Source organism: Cupressus sempervirens, chromosome 2 (assembly GCF_028749045.1).
Source record: "Cupressus sempervirens isolate cs-2001-9-10 chromosome 2, ASM2874904v1, whole genome shotgun sequence".
Lineage (NCBI taxonomy): Eukaryota > Viridiplantae > Streptophyta > Pinopsida > Cupressales > Cupressaceae > Cupressus > Cupressus sempervirens.
In genome coordinates, this window is record NC_143119.1 from 622,434,494 (window position 1) to 622,447,431 (window position 12,938).

Genomic DNA, 12,938 nt, shown 5'->3' on the forward strand with positions numbered 1-12,938 from the left:
AGTGAGTTGGCCCTTGGGAAGGAAGAAAACTTGTTGTGAAAATGCCTCCTAAAAATCAAATGGCTAGAGAACTTGAAGAATTTAGAGAATAGTTGGAAAAAGAGAAAAGAGAGAGGAGAGAACTTGAAGCATCTAGAGTAAGGAAAGAAAGACAGATGAGAAGAGAGAGGTTGAAGCTTATTGCAAGGATAGAATCCTTAGAAAAGGAAAGGCAAGAACCTAGAGGAGAAGACTTGAGAGGAAGAAATCATAGAGAGAACCATGAAGAAGAAGAGGTTGGTAATGCAAGGCAAGAGCATGAGACAACAGATGATCCTGAAGAAAGGAGATTTATGAGAATCATTAAGGCAGTACAAGGTAATGGTGGGAAGAACCATATTGATTTTCCAATATACTAGGGTAAAATGGATAGTGAAGAAGTGCTAGGGTGGATAGAGGCCCTTGAGAACTACTTTGATCTTGAAGACATAGAGGCAGATAAGAAGGTAAAAGTAGCAATAGCAAGACTAAGAGGAACATCACTGACTTGGTGGACTAGTGTTCAGAATGAGAGAGAGGAAAGGTGGTGCAGGGCACCTAACCTATGTAGTAGGGGGGAACAAGTATCTATGTTGCTGGACACCTTGCCACTCCATAAAAGCGAGGATTCAAGTAGATTAGGAAGTTGGAATAAAGGTTTGGTCCATATTTTACAAGTTGTTCTATGTTTTGTAATAAAGGCACACGTAAGGTCCACAAGAATTTTGGTGTGGTTATAAACCAAGTGACTCCATGGGACCAAAAGGCCTTAGAATAGGGTATTTAGAGTCTAAATAGTATTAGCAAAAAGTGGTTCTTTGTTTGTTTTATGGTTGGGAATGCCTATATGGTTGTTCCAATGGTCATGTAGACCTTTATATATGGCATATGTGATCTCAATTGAAAGGGGGAGATTAGAGTGTACGGTGGTTTGGAGAAAAAATTATAAAAACTTCAATTTTCTGGAAATTTACTAGTAATCGCTCGGCTGTTACACTGGTACAGATCCGTATATAACTTTTATGATTTCTAAGTGTATGAAATAGTTGTAGGGGTGAGTTAGGAAACTTTTGGTTTTGGTTTGACTCAAAAAGGAGTTGGGGTTTAAAAGTTATCTGCATTTTAGTAGAAGGTGGTCTGAAAAGCCTTATTTCCTAGACCCTTCCACAAATGCATCCCTAACTTGCATTCCCACCAGTGGCACCCTCTAAAACTAAGGCATATGAAAGTTAGGAGACTAGGAAACATAATGCCAAAGGTTGGAGGCCTGGAGAGAACGGCAACTATTTTTCCAAGTTGGCCCTAGGTCAAGCAAGCCCATGTGCTTGACCAATTTTTGCAAGGTAATTGGTGACAGTCATGGTTGCAAGCACTTCTGATAATTTTGAGTGTTGGAGTTGGATGAAATGACTATTTTGGAGATTTCCTTAAGTTTTTTGGGTCTTGGGAACCCACCTTGCCCATTCTTCCTTGAAGCCCTAACCTAACTTGATCAATTAGGCCTAGGTACCAAGAAGCAGTTTGGAGGGTGCTGGAGCAAGATCAGCCCGAAAGCTTTTGGATTCTTAGTAGGTGCCAAGAAGGGTGTTTGGACCTATGGAGAAGTCCCTATGCTATTAAGGGATACTAGGAGAAAAGTGCAAAGAAGCTAATTGGAAGGCTACAAGGTTTGTAGGCCTAGAAGTGCAAAGGTGTGTTGGGAGTTTGGTGATACCAAACAAATTGATGAGTTTGGGTTGGAATAGTATGTCCATGATTGTCTCCATTTCTGGTGACAGTTGGTGAGGCTTTTGAAGTTAGATTTCCTTGTTTGGCTTGGAGGTTGAGTATACCCATAGTGGGTAAGAGGACTTGTGAGAAGTCTTAGAATCCTAAGTTGGATTGTGGCAGCCATTTATTGGCTTGTGGAAGGTAGTTGCTGCAAACTCTGCATCAAAAGGGGATTGAATAAGATTTAAAATTAGGAGAGAATGAAGACCATGGTGAGAAATCAATTCTTGCCATCTGATTTAGCAATCCAAATTTAAAGATAAGAAGGAACAATTTGAAACAGAGGGATATGGATGTCATGTCCTATACTAAGAAATTCCATACCCTGAGTATTAGGGGAGGACTGGAAGATGAATATGAGAAGGTGTTTAGATACATTAATGGCCTCAAGTAAAATATTCAAGATGAAATAGGATTGAATGTACCATGCACACTTGGAGAATGTTTTCAGTTGGCAATCTGGGCAGAGGAGAAGTTGAAAAGAAAGAATGAGAGGCAAGAAAATCAGAGAGGAGGTGGAACAATGAGAGGAAGAGGTGTAAGAAGTCAGTTTGACACTTGAAAAAATCAAGACAAAGATAAAGGAAAAGAGATTACATCTGAGACAAGAGGAATTTTCAGGGGAGGAAGATTTGGAAGTGGAAGAGGTAATAGTGTTTTCATAGGTAAATGCTTCACATGTGGAGGATTAGGCAATCAATCTTACAAGTTCCCTAAGAAAGGTGTGGATTTTAGGGAGGAGGAGAGGAGAGTCACCTTGACCCAAGGAGAAGAGGAAGAAAAGAAGTACGATAATGCTGACCCTAAACTTGAAGGAGAATCTTTGATGGTGAGAAGAGGACCACAAATGCAGCAGCAAAAGGAGACCAGACCATCCATTTTCAGGACAAATTGCATGAGCCATGGTAGGATTTGTAAGATGATAATAGAATCTAGTTCCTTTGATGATTTAGTGTCTTATGAAATGGTAAATAAACTAGGATTGAAGAAGTATCCTATTGATAGACCATATAGGGCATTTTGGGTCAGTGATGCACAAAATATTGTTGTAAGGGAGCAAGCAATAGTGGATTTCTCTATAGGAGAATATAAAAGGTCAAGCTATATGTGATCACATTCTAATGACATGCTGCCATGTAATCCTTGGAAGGCCTTGGCAAGCCTCAAGGAACACTATTCATTTTGGCTCATCAAATGTTTATATAGTACACAAAGATGATGTGAAGTTTAAGCTAAATCCTTTGACTAGTCATGATGAGGAAAGAGTTATTTGTTTTTGCAAGAAAGAGTTTGTGGACTTGCAAGAATAGAGGGAGATTAAACATGATATGATAGATCTGCCACTAAAGCCATCTCTTTTGGTTATGAAGGATGAGATTGTTCAAGACAAAACTCAGAATTCTGCTTACAAGCAGACAGTGATAGCAAAAGGAGTAATGATAGGAATAGTATGGTGTCCTTTGGTGACAAGAGTGAACAAAGAAGTGAACATATCCATGGAGAATAAGAGATAGGGTCAGAATGACCTCAGACAACAAGTTATTCAGCCTTTGTCAAGGATAAAACATGACTGTTCACAATCAGCAGGCAGTAAGCTTACCATGACTGGTAACAAGGATCCAATGCTTTTTGTTTCTAATGATTTATATTTAGGTGTGTAGGGTAATACATTGCAGGTGCAATGTTGCAAACATCCCTCTAGAAGGATGGGAGGAAAGAAGATAGTACCCCTTAACTCTTGGGACAAGAGTTGCTTTGAAGGTGGGGTGTTTGGTGTAGGGGCACCTATTAAATCATCTAAGATAGCCTTGGTACCAGATGAAGATAGAGGATCAAAGACATCATTGATTGTTAATTGGGATATATTAAAAATAATAATAGAATTCTGTAATAAACAATTTACTTTGAAAGACAAAAGTCATAAAAGTCCTAGTAAGGACCTAAGGGCAACATGATGTAAAATGGCCAAAAAAGCCATATGGGGTAGTCTTAGGATAGTTTCATACTTAGTTGCATTTAATAAATCCATATGACCAATTTTGAGTCAATGGAATAGTTTAGAAAGTTAGGGAATGCATAAAAACTATAGTTTGAAATCTGAATTTCAAATTCAAACGGTCATATTAGTTTTGGAGGGAAAGTAGTAATCTGGTATTTGTTTGATTAAATAAACCTTTGTAACCAACTTGGTTGGTTAGACATGTGCATATAAGCCTATTTAAGTTGTAATGAACATATGAAAGACATGAATCATTATTGGTATGGAAAAAATCACATAAATTGTATAGAACAACAATCATACTTTCCTCTGCATCAATAAAAAAAATAAAAAATAAATGATACTTATACATACAATGGGGCTCTCTATGTGAATGAAAATCCCTGATGATCTAGGACGCCGAATCTGTACAGGCTCATCGCCAGTAGCCATAAAATAAAGAATGTAATTAGATGAGATTACCACAAACATTTTACAAGAATGCATCAATATTTAATCAATTAGAAAACATCTTATTACCTTTCCTTTGTCAATGCATGTTGGCTCACCCCCTGCACTTTGTCCCCCTGGGGCAGGTGGTATCTCCAAGATAAAAGAAAGATTAGCAACCATATATGCTACAATATCAAATAGAAAAAAAAAATGCGAACACAACATAATGTACCGTAGATGTCTCGAGGCCAAATGAAATGGCCGAGAGTGTAGCATCATCTATCTGTTTGAGCTCCTCCTCGGTCATCAACTAAACATGAATGAAGATCACATACATGTAAAAGTCAGTATGGCTTAAAAATTAAAATTAATCTATTATAAAAATTAACTTTAAATCACATATGTCATAACAAAAAAATGTATACACGTACTGACATTGAAGGAGTCCATGCCTCTACATTCCCCTCCTCTCTCACATAAAGGTCTGTAGCCTCTACACGTGCGTTTGGTGTATCCTCGTCTAATACAAAATGATACTCAGGAAGATCACCTATGGGACCTAGGAAAATATTCTTGTATGTAATGCAAGTGTGAGGCACAAAAATGTGTGATGAGCTAGCTGATGATAAACTGGCACCAACATCATCAACACGAGGAGGCAAGACTAACCTAGCCTAAGATATCATTAGGCTACTCAGCCTATGAATGGCTCTGATGGCCTGAGAGCTAGCCTCTTCCATAATATCTAGATGCTGCACTCGAGAAGGGGGGGAGATATCAGGGGGGGGACAAAAGTGCCAAGTTTCTTCCACTGGGAAGAGGGTCTATCCTGAGGAGCTCCTAGTCCTAAGCCCATGTTGGGCTTCATGCTCCAATAGTTCACTTTAAGTTTTAACACAAATTTTGCATATAATTTTCTAAGGAAATAAAATGGTATGTCTAAATTTCCATGTGCAGGGATATCAAAGACCATCCACCAACGATCCCAAAAATTTGCACCTATGGCGTCATTTGTGCACCATTTAATCGATAGTTTGGTTTTTTTTGGGTCAACTATTATACCCATTTTTGGGTTAGCAAAAAGGCTAGCCAAATTGTCTTTGGTTATGTTGAGGGCCGCGACCTCATCATAATCCAAACCATCATCAAACATCTGGTGCATTTAATCATGCCAACGAAGAGCAACATTTTGTTGGTTTGTAAGGGTTTCAATGTTATCCACTATGGTGTTTAACATGGATAACATAGGAGCCAGTGCAGGAACATTATTGTATGTTCTATGCAAACCTCTCAACTCAGTGAGATTTTCATTTATCAAATCCTTCATTTGAGGAGGGTTTTGAGGAGGTAGAGGATCATTTGGTGGAGGGTTTTGTGGGGATATTGGATTGTTTGGTTGTGGGTTACGAGGAATATTATTCCTTGCCTCAGTGTCATCATTTTGATCAGCCATTCCTATTGAATTGCAAAACGTAATATATATTAAAAAAAAATCTAAATTTTAACCATTTTTGTTAAAAAAACCCTAGATTCAACTAAAAAAAACAAAATCATGTTAAAATCTATTAAATTTAGGTTAAAAATGAGTCGGGCGGGGGAACATACCTGATATCTGATATCCGATCTTGTATCTGATATCCGATCTGCTATGGCAATATTGGCCCCAAATTCGCGTAAAATGAGGGCCCACGGGTTTGTGATTTTATTTAATCCAATGTACAGGTATCGAATATCCGATACTATATCGGATATCTGATATAACATCGGATATCCAATATGGCACAATAACATAAAATGAGTACAATATATATAATATAACATATAATATATAATATATATTACATTTTATATATTTTTATATTATATTTTATATTTATTATATTAATTTACTATATATTATAATATAAAATATTATATTATATAATAATATTATTATTATATTATATTATTATAATATAATATATTATTATAATATAATACATTATAATATTATTATTATAGTATAATATTATACGATTATAATATAATAATAATATTATATTAAATAATAATATTATTATTATTTAATATGATATTATTATTATATCTTATTATTATTTAATAATAATATTATATTAAATAATAATAATATCATTAAGTAAATATTAATATTAAATAATAATAATAATATTAAATAATATATCATACTATTATATGATTATAATTATAAGTCAGATATCCGATGTCAAATCGGATATCCGATATCATATCGGATATTCGATAAGGCTCAGCTTAACCTTCTAGGTTTGGTTCCTGGATAGGTAAAAAAAAGTCAAAGTGGATTTTGAAGTGCTTTTAGGCATCTTCAAACTCTCTTTTTTTCACATCACCACTTTTTGGCACAATATGATCTTGCACATACCCATTAGTCAAACAAGATAATAGAAGATGAAATCAAAACTGGCATAAAGATATCTACATCAAAAGATGCATGATTTAAAATATCTTTGGAAATGTTGTCAAAGAGGGAAAGATTATCCAATTACCATAAGAAAGAAAAAGAGGTTATCCAGTAGAGAGAAAGAAAATGAAAGAGAGAGATAGTGAAATTTGTTACCATAAGAAAAAGGAAGAGATATATATGCAAGAGGGAGAGATTGCTAAGAGGGCATTCATAAGATTTACTAGAGGTGATGCCAAATCTAAAGAGATTGTTGGACATGGAGTTACAGAGATGAGAATTAGAATGAAACTAAGGATATTAATGAAAATATGATACATTTAGGTTTTGATTGCTTGAGAAAGTACATATTTTGGATTACATGGTAACTAGAAGTGTTTTCATCAATGCCAAAGAGGAAGACTATTGGAAACTACAATTGGAACAATTGTTATGTTTTCATTGATGTCAAACCTATTAGTGAGACAATTTTCTATCTAGTCTAAGTGTTATTTTGATTTGATTGATGAAGAGGATTTGAGAAGTTGTTTGTAATAAAAATCTCTAGAAGAAAGGTTGAGTTATGAAGAGGAAACTATAAATGGAAACTTGATTAGTTGGATTTTGACAAGATAAAGTTAGAAATGCTTTAGAATAACTAAGAGGGGGGTGGAATTAGTTATTCAAGGTCCAAATGTCCTAATAAGACTTTTTAATCAAGTAAAGTAAGACCTATTAAACTATTCATACATCCAAGCTTAAACTTTCCTACTTAGCAAGTTACTAAAAATCAACATGTAAACATAACAAATGAAAAATCAACACATAACACAGTGATTTATGTGGAAACCCAATTTGGGAAAAACCACCAGTAACATGCTACTCAATTCTCACTCTTCTGAAGTGATGCCCTGTGAAAGGCCTACCCTATTAAAGGCTATAACACAATATTAAATGTGACCTAGTTAAAGGATTTAACCACCTTATTAGAAGTGCGCCTAGTTAGAGGACTTTAGAACATTCACTTGGAATGTCACCCTGTTAAAGGATTTATAAATGGCTATTAAACCAACCTAATTCCATAGGATTTTACCCTAACTATTAAAATTGTTAGAGAGTAACAACAAGGGCTTGTGACCTAATACAACTCACAACTTAACTTGTAGTTTTTAGATTTTTTTTAGCTCTTCACAATTTTCCTAGCTTTCAGTCTCTGTAGCTCTGAAAACTTGTCATTATTTCAAGCTTCATCACTTTGAGTCTTCATGCTCGATGTACCAATGCAATATCCTATATGGCCACTTATCAAAGTAAAGTCTCCATGCTCTATTCTTTCTTCTTTTGATGTCTTCTCCTTGACACCCTTCAACTACTTCACAATTTGGCACTCTAGCAACTCTAACTTCTTGGCCTGTGACTCCTTAAATAGAAGTCTAGAAGAATTATTTTCCTGCTCGATTCTTCCCTCCTTTAATTTCAATTCAAATGGATTAGGTAGGATTTATTGAATCTAACACATATCTTCTTCCTTCTAGAAACATCATGAAGAATCCTCCTAAGTTCACGTAAAAATGGTTTACCTAAAAATCTATGTCTCTAGCTCATCATCCTTATCCTCCATTTGGTTCAAAAAATTCAAGGTAACAAACTTGTTGGCTCAAATTTGGTGAATCTTTGACTTTTCACATAATTTAGTAGCTTGACACTATTAAAATTTTGGTGCTCAACACATACTGTGTTACTTGGCACCAACTATGTTTTACTGATGCTCGACACCTTCTGTGGATTCACTTGGCATCCACTAAGTTTTTTGATGCCTTGCACTTATTAATTTGCTCAACACCTGAACTTGCTTGGCTCCTTCTGTATCACTCAGCACACACTAGATTTTACATTTTCTTGACACTAATTGAAAATCTACTCGGCATGAACTAGCTTGCTCGGCACTCACTAATGAACTTAGTTAAGCTTTGCAGAAAACCTTATTACAACTTATTCTTCCAGTATTTCTAAATGTGTCCAACCTCTGTATCTTCAAGTATATTTTCAATAAATCATTTTACCATTATCTTAATTGATCCTTGTACTTCATTACAAAACCACAACTCAACCTTTCCCTTAGGTGCCTTTGTTACATCTTGTAAATCCTCTTCATCAATAAACTAAGTGATAGTACTTGGATCTTATAACCAATTGTCATTCTAGCAAATAGAAAGTTTGACATCGGTGACAAAACAATGATTGAAAATATTTTTCATCAACAATTTTCCTCTTTGCAATCAATCTTCTTCGTTCTTCAACAATGATCTTTTCAATTAGATTTCCAATAGATAGAGTAATTTTTGAAAATCATGTTACAAAAGGAGAAGAGAATAATTCTAAATCCTCAAAGGTATGATCAGAGATAGATCAAATACATAGACCTAAATGAGAAATTGAGAAGAAGATTAAGGATCTTGAAGTATATGTTGAGTGATGCTAGTGTTGACTGAGTGCTAGAACAAGCCGAGAAAAAATAGTCTTGACTGAGCATTAGTATCGATCGAGTGACAATGTATGAGTCAAGCAAGAAATTTAGTAGCAACTAAGTAAATGAATGATGACTAAGTGTCAGAACATAATGTTCGACAAGGAACAATATTTTAACATCTTATGAGAAATCATAACTTCCAACTAACTAAGTTGATTTCTTGGAATATGGAAAGTGTATTGAAGATAAGGATTGATGAGTTGGATCATTTAATACCAGAAGAGGATTATGTAGATGACTTAAGGAATGGATTCCAACAGACATTTCTAGAAGAGAAGAGGATAAACACGATGATGATTAGATACATTTTATGTGATGAATCTAATCATAAACCTTATGATCTACGGTGATGATTAAGTGGGAAAATATCATAATTACCTATTTAAGGAGGTACAAGGGTCTAACTTTGTGTGTGTGTGTGTGTGTGTGTGTGTGTGTGTGTGAGAGAGAGAGAGAGAGAGAGAGTTCTAGAGTGTTGTTGTTGATGTTTTTTATTAGAAAATCTAAGAAAATGGCTAAGAAGAGTTGAGTAGAGGTGAAGAGTGATTACTTGAAGGGTTGCCAACTGAATCATAGACTGAGATGACAATGGAGGCTAGATAGTGAATCAGCTTATGAGCTGAACTAGATCTATACATGTGAAGTGAGTTATACTTAACATATCAAAACATATTGTTACTTTCTAACCATTGTAAATAGTATTTAAAATACTTCAATCAAGATTGACCTAATAGTCATATGTAAATCGATATATGTAAATCCTTAAGTAGTGTGACATTCTAATGGAATGTTCTAAAGTCCTCTAATAAGGATACTCCTAATATGGTGATTAAATCCTTTAACAAGGTCACATTTAACAGTATTTTTTGTAACCTTTAATAGGATTGGCTCCTAACATAGCTCACTTCATAAAACTGAAAAATTGGTGACATGTTACTGGTGGTTTTTCCCAAATTGGGTTTCCACATGAAATCCTAGTGTCAAACTTGTGTGGATGTTATTTATGGTTTTTTACTTATTAATTTTGACATTCTCCAAGTCTACTATATTTAGGTCAAAGGACAAATAGTTGATGTTACTAAAAGTTGACTATAAAGACCAAGCTATGGAATGTTACGATCTGATGTTGTTTAAGTGTTTGTTTCTTCAATTGGTACATCTCGGCCTCAGATAATTGATTCACCCCCACAACCCCCCCACTATCTCAGTTATTCTAAATATTATAACACCATGTTCTTATATAAATTTAACTTTTCTTATTTATGACTTATTTGTAAGTGAGTGGGCTAGCATTGAAATTTTTAACTTGCTTATGCCTGAATTAGTCACCCTACTCTCTTTTTTCTATCTATTTTGTGATAGTGGTCACACTTGATTTAGTGTTGAAAATCATCATGATGTTCTTTTTACTTATTATTGAACTAGATATTCATCCATTTGGGTTTTCATTTTAGTTCTATGGTGACCATCTATATGTTTGATATTGTTGAGCTAGCTATGTGACAAATATTATTTCTATCATGTTCAATAAGGACCTCTAATAGTATATGTAAGGGCTAGAACACTTTGAGATTGAAATATAATAGGATGAACCTACAATATTGGGTACCACTTTTGTGGCATGAAGCAAATCATAAAATTATGGAAAATGTCCAAATTTCATTTTACGTATGTTCACGTGAACCTATTAAGTATGTTCGCACAAACCTCAAAGACTAGAATGTTCATGCAAACATATTTGGTTTAAATAGGCCATGTTCATGCAAATATCCATAATTAATATGTTCATTTGAATAGATAATTACAATGATTTTGAGATTAAAACCCCCATTTTTCCATTTTTCTATTTCATTTTTACGACAAGGTGAATTTGATTTGGACATTGGAGTGAACATATCAGATTGGTAAGCGAACATCATTTGCATCATTCTCCTCCAGATTTTGGTTTTTACGCTATTTTAGGTATGTTTATATGTTATTATTTGAATATTTTTTTTAATAATTGTTATGTTTTCAAATAATATTTTCATGTTAATTTAATATTTTTACTATTTATTTATGTTAGTTAATTCTATTAATTTATTGTTTATTATTTTTTTGTATTCATTAGTTATATATGAGTGTTATTAGAAAATACATTATAAATTATTTTTAAAAATTAGTGTAGAATATTAGAAAAATATAAATTTAGCATTAGGAAACAAATTTAGAAAAAAATTAATGTTAAATTAATAAATATTAGAAAATATTAGAAAAACAATAGTCTACAATATTAGAAAAATATATTAAAATATTTTTAAAATGTTAATCTAGAATATCAAAAAAATATTAGTATTGTAGACACCTAAATTTGATTACACTATTTTAGTAATCCTATTTAGTTATCTAAAAAGGCATTATTAATTAAATTTCTATTTAATTAATCCTTTGTCATCCCCTAGTTGATTAATTTAATTAATCATCTATAGTCCTAATTGATAAATCAAATAATCTATTATTTATCAATTAAATCCTATTCTTCTATCTAATTCCAAAAATCCCCATTTATTAAATAAATCTATTTGATAAATGAAATCCTCAAATTCAAAAACCCCTAACCTATCTCTAATCCTCCATTTAGCCTAATCCACCCCATCCACCCATACTAACCAAGCTTAGCCACTAACTCACCCACCCTCATTAATTCCATCCACATGCACATCTCTAACATCTCTAATCTAATCCTAAACCCAAGCCTAATCCACCCCCTAATGTTGTCACATTCCTTAAACAAGTTTAAGACTTTCCTAATCCAAACCAAAGTCTCCCCTCAAAAAACCCAACCACTAAGTCATGAGTGCTCTTACAAAACATAAAAGACTCTTACAAGCCCACTCATGACTCTTACACCCATCTTCCACACTCTTCCCTCTTCCACACTCATTCCTCTTACATCCCTCTTACATACTCAACCCCACTCATCATGCCTTTAACCAACCCTTTACCCTACCCTCTCACACTCATCCTCCTTGTGACAAGTGTCACCTTCCCATTGGTGTTAAACAAGCACAATCCATGTGCTCTCCTTTGAGTGCATCCTAGCCCTCCTTAAGCCTTCATACATCCTTGCATCTAAACCCTCCATCCCTCTACCCCTTAGCCTATAAATTGAATCCCATCCCAAGCCATTTCATCAACAATCTTTGAGCTAAAGTTACCATGCCCTTTTGAGAGCCAAAAGACATACCCATACCCTTATAGTGCCAAATTGAGAGCTCACAAAGCTACCAATTTGCCATTACCCATCTCCATTGAAGCATCTTTTGAGCATCTTGAGCATACATCCACAGCAAAAGGACACATCTACAAAATCAAAAAAGCATGGAGTGTTTTCTCTTGTGAGGTTTGCACTTCTTGTTTGCTTTCTTTGTCTAAGCATATATGTGAATTTAGTTTTTGGTTTGTGAATGTTTACTTTATTTGTTAATGTTCTTTGCATACTAATTCTTGTTCTACATTTTGGCACGCCCGGTGGGACCCCACTATGGGTCATTTAATCATCTATTTTCATCTATATGTCATTTTTCTAATCATCTAATGTTTGTTGTTGTTTGAGTGTGTTGTGAGGGTGTTTTGCTTATTTTTTCAGGTTAAAGAACGCACTTAGGAAGAAGAAATACCATCTAAAAAAAAAAAATTGCGTTTTTCAACTTTTTTGGCACAGTTTTGGTCTGCAACCTGTTCAGTCTGTGAAAATCCGCATTTGCGCAAATCGACATCTGCGAAAATCC